Genomic DNA, 14,476 nt, shown 5'->3' with positions numbered 1-14,476 from the left:
CGATAAAATATTGGCGATTTTTAAGGTAAAATAATTGAGCCAAGAAGCTTATTATACAATCCAGGATGAGAGTGATGTGTAATTCCGTTTATGCTCAACTTGGAGTTAACATGTGTCCCTTAAAAGAATAATTTAAATAGAAAACATTATTGACTGTAATAGAAACATAAATGATTTTACATATTTGGTTAATTTTAACTAAAAGCATTATAAAAAATTAATAATCACATTCTCATTGTGCTAAATTAGTTTTTTGATATTTCACTTCAATCTTCTAGTAATAAATAAAATATGTCGATGTCTATGTTAAATAATATAATTTTATATAACTTTACAAAGAAAAAGTAATTAAAATCAAAATAAAAAACAAAAAAAAGTTATATTTCTCATAAATATTATAATATAAAAGATAAATAAATTGTTTGAATATCCATATTGACTAATATATTTCAATATGACATACATATATATAGATATAGACAGATAGAAGGTGTGTATGTGTTAATTTTTATCTTATTAAAATATTTTAATGCTTAAATAATTTAGACACTTCTTAATAAGAAGAAAATGTGTAACCCTTCAATTTTTAAAATAAAATATTAATACTAATCAATGATTCAAAAATATAATTTAAACAATGAAAAATTACATATTGTCTATATAGAAAGATAAACATAAAACCACTATAGATTTATCTTAATCACATATTTATCAAGCACGAAAAGGGATTAAATCTCTTACGTGTAAATATTTTTTCAAGTTTTTATTTCTAAAAATACGTTTGCATATAATGAGATTTGATCCCTCTTGTATGTTGGTAGATCCGTGGTTAAGATCGATCTATACTTGTTTTTAGAAAAAATGGAAAATGACGAATCTTTGTTTTTTGAAAATTGATGCAAAAATTAGCCCACCTATGAATTTTAACCCGTAAAAGTTTCCCTACTTAAAAGGGTTGAGGAGGCTCAAAGTGTTAGGTCCCTGTAATACTAGTGTATTCCATTATTATTATTGTCATTGAAGCCCCTTATTGTTATTCGTGTGCCCATGTTGTCCCCATAATTTTATTATTGTGCCCCATAGAAGCCCAACATTGTTATTGTTGTCCCCATGTTGTCCCCATATTTTTAATATTGTGTGCCATAGAAGCCCATGATTTTTATTTTTATGCCCTCACATTATTATCGTTATGCCAACTCTAATTATATTGTGACCCCTTAGACTCCTATATATAGAAAGGAGGTCTTGTCATTTGTATTATCAAAGAATTATTCATTTGTGTAATGTAAAGGATGTTTGCACCTTGAAGAGGCTAATTTTGAAGTCATTTATCTACCTTTTCTTCTATTTTGTGATTTGGTTGCATAACATTTGGTATCAGAGCTTTGGATTCTAGGGTTTTGCTACTTCAAATAGGTCATCTTGGAATTTTCGCTATAACTTTTTTTCTACGAAGTTTCAAAAGTTGAAATTAAAACTCATTTGAGCCAAAATGTTGATGAACCTCGGGTACAAATTTCAGATCTGTTCTCACTATATTTTCGGAGATATGATCCAAGGAAGTTAGGGTTTTTGCAAGCTCCCAAATTATATCTCAAATACCTGACCTAGGCAAAATCGTCATAACTTTCTCTCTAAGCATCAGACTAAAATTGCATAAAATGGTATAGGAATCAGACAAACTATAGAGTTTTGTGTATCATTTCCATGTCTAAAGGTCGAAACAGTGACATGTGGAACTTCGTACAATTTCACTCTATTGAATTAGTCTATAATCAGGTCATAGTGGGAGATTTGGAATAACTCTTTCTTGGAGAATCCAATATTAATCAGACTTGCGAGTTTTGAAAGAGGACTTAGAGGGCTACCTCTGGGTGAAATTTGAGATCTTTGATATCTAAAATTATAGAGATACAACAGATTCAATATCGAGCTCCTTCAAAGATAAAAAACATGTGTAGTTTCTTTTTAATTTTTCCTAAGTTTGGTTTGAAAAATTAGTTTGAAGGAATTCAAATTTTATAGTGAAGCATAATTATCATTAATTGATGCCCCAAAGAAATAAAATAGAAATACCTAGTAAGAAACCTGAAAGCTCTAGTATGACTCATGAAGAAGAGGAAGAAATGCAACATGATATACCAAAATTACGAGACCAAGTGCAACAAATTTCACTCTCACAAAAAGTAACAGAAGCTAAGATGTATGGTTTAAATAAAGGCGTGGAAGCTAAGATAAATGGCGTGGAAGCTAATATGGATGGATTAAAGCAAGGTGTGGAAGCTAAGATGAATAGCGTGGAAGATGGATGGTTTAAAAGTAAACATTGAATATTTGGAGAAAGGTATGGATGGTTTGAAAGGACGTTTGGAAAAGTTGTTATAATAAATGCTTCCTAATGGCGAAAAGGTAGTAGACGAAACTCATAATAAGAACAGAAGAAATGTTAGTCATGATTTCACAAACTCTAGTGTTGGATTGAAGACCCACCATGTTCCAAAGATCAATATGAGGAATTTTGATGGCAAGGATCTCGTAACATGGATACTACATATGGAGCAATATTTCGATCTCAATAATGTGCAAAACACACAAAAGGTACACATTGCGACTTTATATTTAGAACTCAATCAGGTTGTATAGTATCGATGGCTTTGCTCTCGTAAATGAATTGTCACTTGGGAAACATTTACGGAAGAAATGATTGCACATAATGAGGATACAAAAAGTAACACCTTTTTTAGCCAATTGATAAATCTCAAACAAAAGGGTTGAATGGTGGAGCACATTGAGGACTTCCAAAAATTGAATATAGGGTAAAAAATATTCTAGAGGAGCATAGGATTGTTGTGTTCACAGGGACATTAAAGGATAGCATCCAACATGAGGTGCACCTTTGGGAACCGAATTCATTCGAGAAGGCATTCAGGTTGGCAAGATAAATTGAAAGCAAAATTATGGCAACAAGGAAGCCTACCAATCACAACTATAAAGATGGAAGTGTTTTTACCGCTAGCCTTTCACAACCTACAAGTTTGACACCACAACAATTGGAAGAAAAAAGAGCAAAACGGTTTTGTTACATTTGTGAAAGAAAATACACTAAAGGTCATAAGTTTGCTCAGAAGAAATTATTTTACATAGATTTTGAAGAGGAAGAAGAAAAGGAATAAGAAACATCAAAAGAAGAGGACACACAACAGGGACAAACCCTAGAGAAAGAAGAAATGAATTTTACGATATCTTGTAATGCATTGGCCGGAATTACCACTCCTAAAACTATCAAGATATAAGGACATATCAAGAAGAAAAAGGTAATAGTGTTGATTGATTTGGGCAGTACCCTTAATTTTATTCATTGTATGATAGCCAAGGAATTGAATTGCTTCTTATATCCAACATCAGAGTGTCAAGTGATGGTTTTAAATGGAGAAACCATAATTTTATCTGGAAAGTGCCATAATATCAAGCTATCCATTGGAGAATATGTGTTGAATAGTCTAATTCTTTCCCTTCCAATGTGTGGTGTTGATGTTGTAATAGGAGTCCAATAGGTACTAGAGATTTTAATTTTCAAGAAGGAAAGGAAGTTGAATTAAGGGGTATCACATGGAAACCAGGAAAGATAAACAACTCTAAGGGCATGTAAAATATTCTAAAGAAAGAACAACATGGCGTAAATGCACAATTATGTTCGCTAGAGGTTACCACATCGAAATAATCTATTTCTCTAGATCTCCAAAAAGTCTTCGACAATCATTTCAAGGTATTTAAGACTCCCAAAGGCTCCCACCTATTCGTGATCATGATCATGCTATTCATTTGATTCTAGGAAGTGTTGCTCCAAACATCAGGCATTACATATATCATTATGCCCAAAACAGTGAAATTGAATGTATGGTTGCAGAAATGCTAGAGGCTAGTATAATTCAACCTAATCAAAGTTATTTCTGTTCTCCAATAGTATTGTGCACAAGAAGGATGGATCGTGGCGCATGTGTCTGGATTATAGGGAGCTCAACAAGCTCACTATTAAAGGTAACTTTCCCATTCCTACCATTGATGAATTATTGGATGAATTGCATGGAGCAATTTAATTCACCAAGTTGGACCTTCATACAGGATATCATCAAATCCGAATGAAGACTGAAGACATTTTCAAAACAACATTTAGAACTTACGAGGATCATTATGAATTTTTCGTCGTGCCTTTTGGCCTTACCAATGCACATTCTACATTTCAAGGTTTGATGAATTCAATTTCAAGCCCTTCATTAGAAAATTTGGGTTTGTATTTTTTTATGATATCCTAATCTACAAAAAGTCTTGGAAGGATCATGTTCAACATGTTGATATAGTGCTCAAACTATTGGAGGAGAAACAATTATATGCAAAAACCTCCAAATGTTTTTATGGAGTACAAGAGGTGGAATTTTTGGGTCATATTGTATCTCATGAAGGTGTTAAGGTAGACCATAGACAAATTAAAGCCATTGAGTTTGTTACGAATTATGGGAGAATAGAAGCACCTCTAACAACATTACTGAAGAAAGATGCATTTTCTTGGACTCCAGAAGCAACGAAAGCCTTTGAACATCCGAAAGAGGCAATGTGCTAATCATCGGTATTAGCTATGCCAGACATTACAAAAACCTTTATTATGGAATGTGATGCCTCAGGAAATGGAATTGGTGCTATTTTAATGCAAGAAGAAAGCCCCATTTCTTTTGAAAGTCGTCCAATCAAAGGAAAGTATTTAAATAAAGCTATTTATGAGAAGGAAATGTTGGCAATACTACATGCACTTAAGAAACGATGACCTTACCTAATGGGAAGACACTTCAAGGTAAAAATAGATTTTGATAGTCTTAAATAATTTTTAGAACAAACATTATCTTGATAAGAGCAGCAAAAATGGGTCACAAAGATGTTGGGTTATGACTTTGAAATCATCTACAGGAAAGGGAAGAAAAATTTTGTTGCAGATGCACTGTTAAGAAAGGATGGGGATGTGGAAGCATTGCTTGGTGCCATTTCTATTATCCAACCATATTAGATAAACGAAGCAAGGGATGAATGAAGAATGACGAAGAAGTGTTGGAACTCATTCAAAAGTTGCAGCAAGATCTGAGTACATCTGATACATTTAGCTAGAAAAATGATTCGTTATGGTAGAAAGATCGCTTATACCTTTGTAAGAATTCCCAACTCAAACAAAAGATTCTTTTGGAATTGCACATCTATCCCTTAAAAGGGCATTCAAGATTTTTAAAAACTTACCACAGTGTTTACAAGGAATTATTTTGGGATGACCTTAAATCTGATATTCAAAAGTTTGTGGCAGAATGTTTGGTTTGCCAAAAATTAAATAATGTTGAGACAATTAATAACCCAGGTCTGTTACAACCTTTATCCATTCCAAGTCAACGTTGGGATGAGGTTTCAATGGATTTTATCAGAGGTTTACCCAAGTCCGAAGGAAAGAGTCTCATCATGGTGGTAGTTGATAGACTTACTAAGTATGCAGACTTTTGTGCATTATGTCATCCATTTAGAGCTAGTACAGTTTCTACTGCATTTATTCAAACAATTCAAAAGGTACATGGAAACCCAAAGATTTTTGTAAGAAACAGAGATCCTATTTTCACTGGAAATTTTTGGAAAAAATTATTTTCTTGTCTCGGTTCTAAGTTACCTCATAGATCATCTTATCATGCTCAATCTGATGGAAAAACTGAGATAATGGAGAAATTTTTGGAAGGATACATTTGTTGGTTTGTATCTGATAAACATACATAATGGGTCAAATGGTTTCCTCTAGTTGAATGGTGGTATAACACTTCCTTTCATACTGTAGTAAAAATGGCCCAATTTATGGCACTTTATGGATATCATCCACTATCCATCGCATCCTATTTAAGAGAAAATTCTAAGGTTCAATGCGTGGAAGATCACATCGAGCATAAACAAAAATTTCTCCAACCCTTAAAGGATAACATGACTTTCGCACATAATAGAATGAAACAATAGGCAAATCAACATCGCAATGAAATAGGTTTTGATGTAGGTGACTGGGTATTTCTACGACTACAACCATACAAACAAATGTCCCTCAAGCAAGTTAAGAAGGATAATAAATCATCGCCAAAGTATTATGGTCGGTACAAGGTGTTGCAAAAGATTGGTACTATGGCATACAAATTGGAACTTCCTGCATCTTCTTGAGTGCACCCAGTTTTCCATGTTTCATGATTAAATAAGGTTATAGGTGACAAGCCCCAAGTTCTAACAATATTTCCATAACTTGACGAGGAAGGAAAAATCATATTAGAGCGTGAAGCAGTCACTGAAACAAGAACTCGACGGCTACGAAATCGATCAATTTTAGAGTATCTCATCAAGTGGAAGAGCTTAGCTGCTGAAGATTCCACATGGGAGGTTGAGAATTTTGGTATAGAAGCATCCATAACCACTCAAGCATTGAGGACAACAATTTTTTGAAGGAGAGGGGCATGTTAGGTCCCTGTAATACTAGTGTATTCCCTTATTATTATTGTCATTGTAGCCCCTTATTTTTATTGTTGTACGCATGTTGTCCCCATATTTTCATTATTGTGCCCCATAGAAGCCCAATATTGTTATTGTTGTGCCCTTATATTATTATTGTTTTGTCAGCTCTAACTATATTGTGACCCCTTAGACTCCTATATATAGAAAAGAGGTCTTGTCATTTGTATCATCGAAGAATTGTTCATTTGTGTAATGTAAAGGAGGTTGCCCCCTCGAAAAGGCTAATTTTGAAGTCATTTATATATCTTTTCTTCTATTTTGTTTGGTTGTATAACACAAAGCCAATACAACAATGTTCATAAGCATGAGACCATTATAACAATATTTATGAGGAGATTATAGCTCATCATGTCACTAGTAGGGATTTGTACCTAACTGCAGAAGATAACAACCATTCCACCCAACCATCTAAAATAACTCCAATTGAAAAGTGTACTTCCTTCATCCACAAAGTATGAAAAATATCCAAAATATCATAATGTATTTTACAATATCCTGGTGAGACTCATTCCCTTAAAAAAATTTAAGTACCTAAATTTATATGAATTATAGATATTTACAAAAGTAAAAATTGTGTGACCTGACTTTGTGTGGTGATTATCCATAATTTCATTTCTTTGTTAGATGTACACATATAAAGACATGCATTGTCCAAGTCTGTTTACTCCAAATATAAAGTCAATGCATTAATTATAATTTGCATGTGATAAGGTATTATTTTGTAATGGCCAGTGTCCATATAATATGTTATAGAAAAGCTCCAAGGTTACTTTCTTCATGTGAATTTAATGTGGAGATCAATTCCAAGTATGCATTTAATGAAAATTAACAACATACTACAATTACTTGTTGCAAAATAATAACTTTTTCAATCTGAATTTCACGATGAAATCAAGGCCCTCAATGCATTTACTGAAAATGAACCACATATTTCACTTTATGAGAGACTCACATAAATTTGTGTTGGCTATATCGTTACATTGATGTGAAAAGTGCACAAAAGGAACTTGGAATTTCGTAAGATAATACCGTCGTAGACACATCCCATGCACATATTCTAAATTCACTCTTCTTGTACCATCTAAGAAATATTTTTAAACTTAGCTTGTGGAGCTACTTATGTCCTATGTTTCTAATATTAACCTGAAAATCGGAATTACTTCTCTAAGAGAAAATGAAGATAATGATTTATAGATTTTTAATGGATTTTATTGTCCTATGAATACCCTTTTCAATTTCATTCCATTCCAGTGTGAATCATTTCCAATCTAATGGGTACCTCTTATATTTTATATCATGGGAATGAGTTCCTATCCTTATATTTTCAAATTTATTACATCCCATGAGTACTAAGTAGGTGTTATTTAAAGGATAACCATGTCATTTTCTCCTTCGGCGTTCAGAGTAGGAAAACGATATTCTTCCCTAGAATTAATCATCAAATCATTTGAGAGGTAGGAACTAATGGAAACCATCGAATCAAGTGGAAAGAAGTGGACAAAACACACTTTTAATAAATCCATCCACCCAAGGAGATAAATTGGTACTGTGTTTTTTCTAGAATTACTAGCATAATAACCACTACTAGGTAGTTTCTCATTGGAAAATGATGAATATTGTATTACACAATATCTACCACCTACGCAATGGTCATATTTCTCTAAAGGGAGGGATTTGTGGCTTTGGAGCATTGCTAGTTTTTATTGATCCCAATATTTCAACATCTATTAATTTATTTAAGTATTTTTTGAAAACATTAAAGTACTCTAGCAGAAACATTGAAATTTGGCTTTTCCATGAATTTGTTACCTCTTATTATACAAGAGAACAACTTAAAACGTTTCTATTAGTTTTCTTATTCAACGAATTAGGCTATTGGGAATTGGCAGAGGGTAAATTTTATTTATACATTAAAATTGATTCTAACGTTTTAGGTATAGTTGATATGTGGCATTTGAGTATAACTGGTAAGTAGAGTATCATGAAGAGCCATAATTGTGAAGCTTCAATAACTTTTCTTGTATTTCTCTATTTTCTTTTCTTTATGTTCTCATTAGGATTTATCATAGATTATCTATTGTTTTATTTCAATTGCCTTTGAGGTGTTTCCTTATTATTTTTTATCTAATTCTATAACTATCACTTTACATCTCTTTGTATTTATAGACATCTTCACGGTGCCAATATCATTACCTGTACTCTTTCCATTTACTTTTCATACCATTTTTAATTTTTGAGATTCGTTTATTATTTAACTTATCATGGTGTGAGGCTCACATATAATCTCTTAGTCTAATAAGGCAATTTATGTCATGTTTATAGTGATTCTCTATCATTTTAATGTGCCTTGGAGGATAATATTGGGCATCTATGGAGTTACCCAAGGGAATAATGAATGTAATGTGACTATAGTCATGGAATATGATCACTAGATAGTTGATTGCTAATAAGTTGGTTTACTAAATAGTTAGAAAAATAATAAGGGGTAATTGGCATAAACCCAAGGAATACTATGATAAGGTATAAGGACACATGACTATTGTTGTCTTATATATGTTGGTGGTTTGATGCCATTCTATTTATTAAGCATGACTTATAAAGTGATTCCATACATAAAAACTAATTGATAGCGTTACCCTACCTTCATTATATTTCTCTATATTCTTGTGTTCTTTTTTATGTCAATGTTTAGATATATTTGAAGTCTAAAGGTTTTCATATAAGTTTAAATTTTATTTTATATAAATTATCTATCAAGCATTACATTGAGTTATACCAAAGCTCTTTCTTGGAACAAAAAATGGAAGATGTTTTTTTCTTTTAATAGATTTTTTTTTCAAAGGATAACGGGACAATATTATTCAAATTTATATCTAAATATTTTTTGGAAGATATGATAAATCCAATTATATTTTTTAATAATGAGTCCATACAAGCTGAGTGTATTGAAAGAGAGTGGAACGACCTGTTAAAGAGTTAAAGAGATCTATAATCCAATTATAGATCTAATATATTGTAAAAAATACTCATGTTAAAAAAAACATCCTTATGAGAATCTAGGAAGTGGAGATACTATTGATTTAAAATATTTTCTTAGGGTTTTTTATGATGATGAATTTGCAAGTTAGATATCTTTTAATACTATGCCTATATTTCAACTAAAATATTGCCAATAAATGTATAATGGCCATGTAATTTCCAATTGGTGTCATAATATGAAATTAGAGAGATATTGTAGAGGTTATGCTAATTTTAAATTAGCCACCTCAAACCCTAGCCACATAAAGGAGTTACATTAGAAAGTTAGTTATTTATTCAATATCCTTTATATTTTTTGGGCTATAGGATGTAACATTTGTTTCACAAAATGGTATGATCATAATATTATTGAAGAGTCCATCAAAGAAATGAAACATCTAGATGAGAAAATAATTTGAGACTTCGGTTATGTAAAGTTTTACAATATTATGCTATCATATTGTGATATTTTTTTAACTTTAACAAAATAATAGGAATTTGAAATGAAGCATATAAACAATTATTTTTATATAAATGGTCTTACGTTGGGTAGAGGGATAAAGATAGCACCAAGATTTTTTTTCAATGCATAAAACTATTATTATAGGTCCATGTATGTATTTAGTATGAAAACTTATTATATATTATAGGTAAGCATGATTTCATAAATGTTAACTTGGCCAAAGTATAGCAAGCTACCAAGAAACATATTCAAAAGGCATGCAAATTGAGGGTGAGGATGTTAAAAATTTTAAGGATTTGAAGATTACCATGGATAACTATGTCTTTCATTTTGATGTTCATGTTACAGATATGGATTATGTGGATATTGGTTTTATATATCCTTGGATGCACTTAGTTAGTAAATTTAATATCCATATGCAAAAGCTTTTTCTAAAGCTTTGGTATAAGAAAAAAATTACATTGCATGGTATTTATCTTACTAAACATGAAGGTGAAGGTATGAAATAAGCACTTGAATATATCCTTGTAGAAAAACTAATTATGGCACCAGTTCACACATCAAATGAAGATTCTAATGTTTAATAAGAAGAAGGAATAATAAAAGCACATGAAGAAAATTCATAGAAAGAGTATAAAAACAAGAAAATCTATGCAAATAAATGACTCAATGGAACACCATGTTGATGATTCCAGGAAAGAATAACTGATACCCAAGACTAATGTATATAATCAACGCGACGCCTAGAGAAATGGGATTCATGAAGGTAAGGCAATGAACACCATAAAAACATTATTTACAAACCTGGAACTTGGAAGGAAACTAGTATGGAGGTGCATAGAGGACTAAAAGTAATACATCAAGGTTTTATAGTAGCATAGTGACGAAATCACATGAAAAGAGCAACAAGAATCAAGATTGATGTGGCAAGCAGGAAATTGGACCCTATGTTTCCATATCAATAGGACGGGTGGATAGTCTTGATTGGTACAAGTTGACTAGACTATTTTACATAACATATCATAGTATATGACTTCATCCCATATTTTGATAATAGAAAATACAAGGGGGGTGATTCTAATGTAACTAAGGAGTTAGTGAATGTAATGTGACTATAGTCATCTAATAAACCTACTTGATATTATGTGAAAAATAAATAAACCAACCGTATAATTAGGAAAAAAAATAATAATAAGCGATTAACATATAACACAAAAAATACTCATGAACAAATATAAACATATGTAAATGTCAATATATCAAATATATTGAAAATTTAATATAATATAGAGTAAAAAATAATAATATATAAAGTGATTTTTTTTATAAAAGAGACTCAATAATGTTGATAAAGTGATTCTCATATACTTTTAATATTTTTATAAAATAAATATTTAAATATTTCTAAATTTTGAAAATATATTTTTATTATTATGTTTAATCAAAATTTATTATATTATTATAATTATAATTAGATCATATTTTATATAAAATAACCATAACCATATAAATTAACAATCTCGTTAATCCTCTATTACATTTAGATTGCATATGTACGATAACAACGATAATATAAATTAACAATGTCTTTAATCCTCTATTACATTTATATTGTATAATTATGTGAATTGGAATCCTTTTTAACCCTGACTTTTAAGAATTGTGGCATCTTTATTCATACACCAAGCTATTTTTTTTTAATATACAACTATAAAGATAAATCCATTTCGAAAACTATGAAGCAAAGCGTGAACATGGCTGTAGTAGATTTTAGAAGATTAATCTCAATTTCAATCCTGAAAATAATAAAACAAACTTTTCGTTATTATGCACCAACTTTATGATCCATCATCTATCTCTCCTTTGTTACGAAGTGAAAACCATACTTCATTTTGATCGTTGTCATACATTGCTGAATGTCCGGGTTAGTTTATAAATATAAACTACGACTAAGTTGCACCAAATTTGGTCCTGAAATTGTTGCATACAAGCCCAGCAACTATGACATTTATGATTTGAAATGTAATGTATTATTTTTTTTGGTTGCCCAATGATTTTGTTTGTATGATGTATGTCTTTTGTTTTCTTTTTTCCCTTCTTTTCCTTGCCATCCTATAACTACATCGGATAATATTATTAGTCCCTGCCTGGACTATAGCGATCGATAGATCGTTGACCGCCCATTAATCCATTAGTTGACCATGTTTTTTTTTGCGTTATTATGATTTAACCAATGTTTTAAAATGATAATTTTGGTCTATCAAAATTTTAACCAAAGTTTTTGGCTGGGCAAAAAAGGACCTCTTATTGCAGGCTTCGCTTATACCGATGTAGATTGAAGTGATACTTTGCCATTTTACCCTAAGTTCGAGCTTTAAATTCGTTATATAAATTTTTGAAGATCGTATACTAAGTTTTATTTTGCAACCTCGTTTTAGATTTAAGTGATCAATGCATTTACTTCGTCGTTTTAAGTTTAACCTAAGATCGACCTTTAAACTCGTTATATAATTTTTTGAGGACAACTGCCCTTCTGCATGCAGGTTTGAGGCCAGGTGTGTTTTTGCATGTAGGCACATTGCAGGTTTGAGGCCAGGTGTGTTTTTGCATGTAGGCACATTGATAAAGGTGTGCAACTGTGGCTTGCAGCGAATTGTGTATAATATCATGAACTAACCCAACCCTATGAAGTAAATAGTGGATGTCTATGAGTTATAGCTCCAGTCTGTTCAATTCCGATTAGAGATAGAAGTACGTTCCATTGGTGTCAACACTCTACCTTCGGGTTTGATTCTGAACGAATACCTCTAATCTATTTCTCTTTGTTTGCAGCCATGTTCTCTAACTACTACCTTGTTTCCTCCAGCAGAGTCACAGCGATAAGAGGATGGCCCTCCGGCAGAGGTAAGGGTTTTTTCAGAGTTTCGAAATGGGTATTCCTCTGTTTCTCCCAGCCTGAGTAGATGCACAGGCACTAACTTTTGCATGGTTCTTCCAGTTATTCGATTCTCCCTTGTCCGGTGTGGCTCCTTAACAGGTAAGAAGGGGCTTGTAGCATTCGGTTTTTCTTTCGGTTTAATATTGTATAAGAATCTCAGATGGCTTTAACTTCTAACTTGCCATTGCAGTTTGTCATGAGTTTTTCCAAAAGTGCGGATTCAGATGGGTGGGTTGTTAACAGGGAAATTCATCTTCTGTCCTTAGGTTGGTTCTGCCATGAAATCCTCCGGCGGTTTGCCAATTGAAGAGTTTTCCTTCGGTCTCGTTTAATGTCATAAGTATTTTAGTTGTTTTGGTAGCTTAGCTGTTCCGGTTGGTTGCCGGCTTTATACCGAAGCACGGCTAGCTCTTAAGTTCTTATACTGTAATTGTACCGCATTATTAAATTTTCGTTTTCGTAGACAGGGTACAACTCAAAGAGAAGCAGAGAATAAACAACAGACTATGGGCATAAATATAAGATCGCAGCCTCCACGCCATTCCATCCTATTCGTGCGTCTCCTCAGTCCGTTACATAGCTAAGCACACCAAGCCTATCACAGTACAAGTAATAAAGCACATCACAGAAAACTTCAAAGTATTACTGGGAATTTTAAATATAGTAGGAATTCCTATATAGATAGATCCTTGGCTCACAAGAAAGTCAGATACTTTTTATGCATTTTTGCTGGATGCTATGCCTGTAACAGTTAGCTGTTTTATGATCCTCTGGAATGTTTAACAGTCTTTTAATTAATGAAAGACCTGTTGTTTTTTTCGCTTGAAAAAAAAATAATCTCACGAGATTTAAAGAAAATGTTTTAAAGAGTCAAGTCTAAATTCGTCACAAATTGATTTGATTTTGATTTTCAGGACTGGACTTTGTTCCAGATTTATTCTACATATTCTAGTGAATATTCAGGCATTCTTGGAGAAAAACATGTTTTATTCCTATCAATTGCTGTCCAAAAAGGCTCCTCTGGGCCAAATATGGTATAATCTTACTGCGGCGTGGTACCTCTGCCTTTCTTTAAAAGGATTGGACTGCTTCTATTCTTTCGACATTCAGTAATGTATAAAGCACGGATCTAGTAATTTGAAAGGATATAATTAAGGTACAATGCTTTTCGCTCCATAACAGACTGTAATTGTTAACTTTACGGTTTTTTGCAAGGATTGCTGCGACTCTTCACTCAAAGATCAAGAGACGCAATGTCGACAGAATCGACATAATTGAAATCTGGTATAGATTTAACTTATTACTCTCATTACATTCATTATTTGAATGCCCGGTCTTAGATTAGATTTATGAAGTCTGTTTTGTTGTTTTATACAGCGAACAAATTCTGAATCCAGCGATGCCACTGTCACTAAGACTCCTGGGAATATTGATGGGTGAATGAACGAGATATAGTAATTTTATACAATTATATTCCAGTTTACAAT

The sequence above is a fragment of the Pinus tabuliformis genome, chromosome 2_1 (genome assembly GCF_031772625.1).
Source record: "Pinus tabuliformis cultivar Carrire ecotype Pingquan chromosome 2_1, CPIR1, whole genome shotgun sequence".
Classification (NCBI taxonomy): Eukaryota; Viridiplantae; Streptophyta; class Pinopsida; order Pinales; family Pinaceae; genus Pinus; species Pinus tabuliformis.
This window is presented reverse-complemented; position numbering follows the sequence as displayed.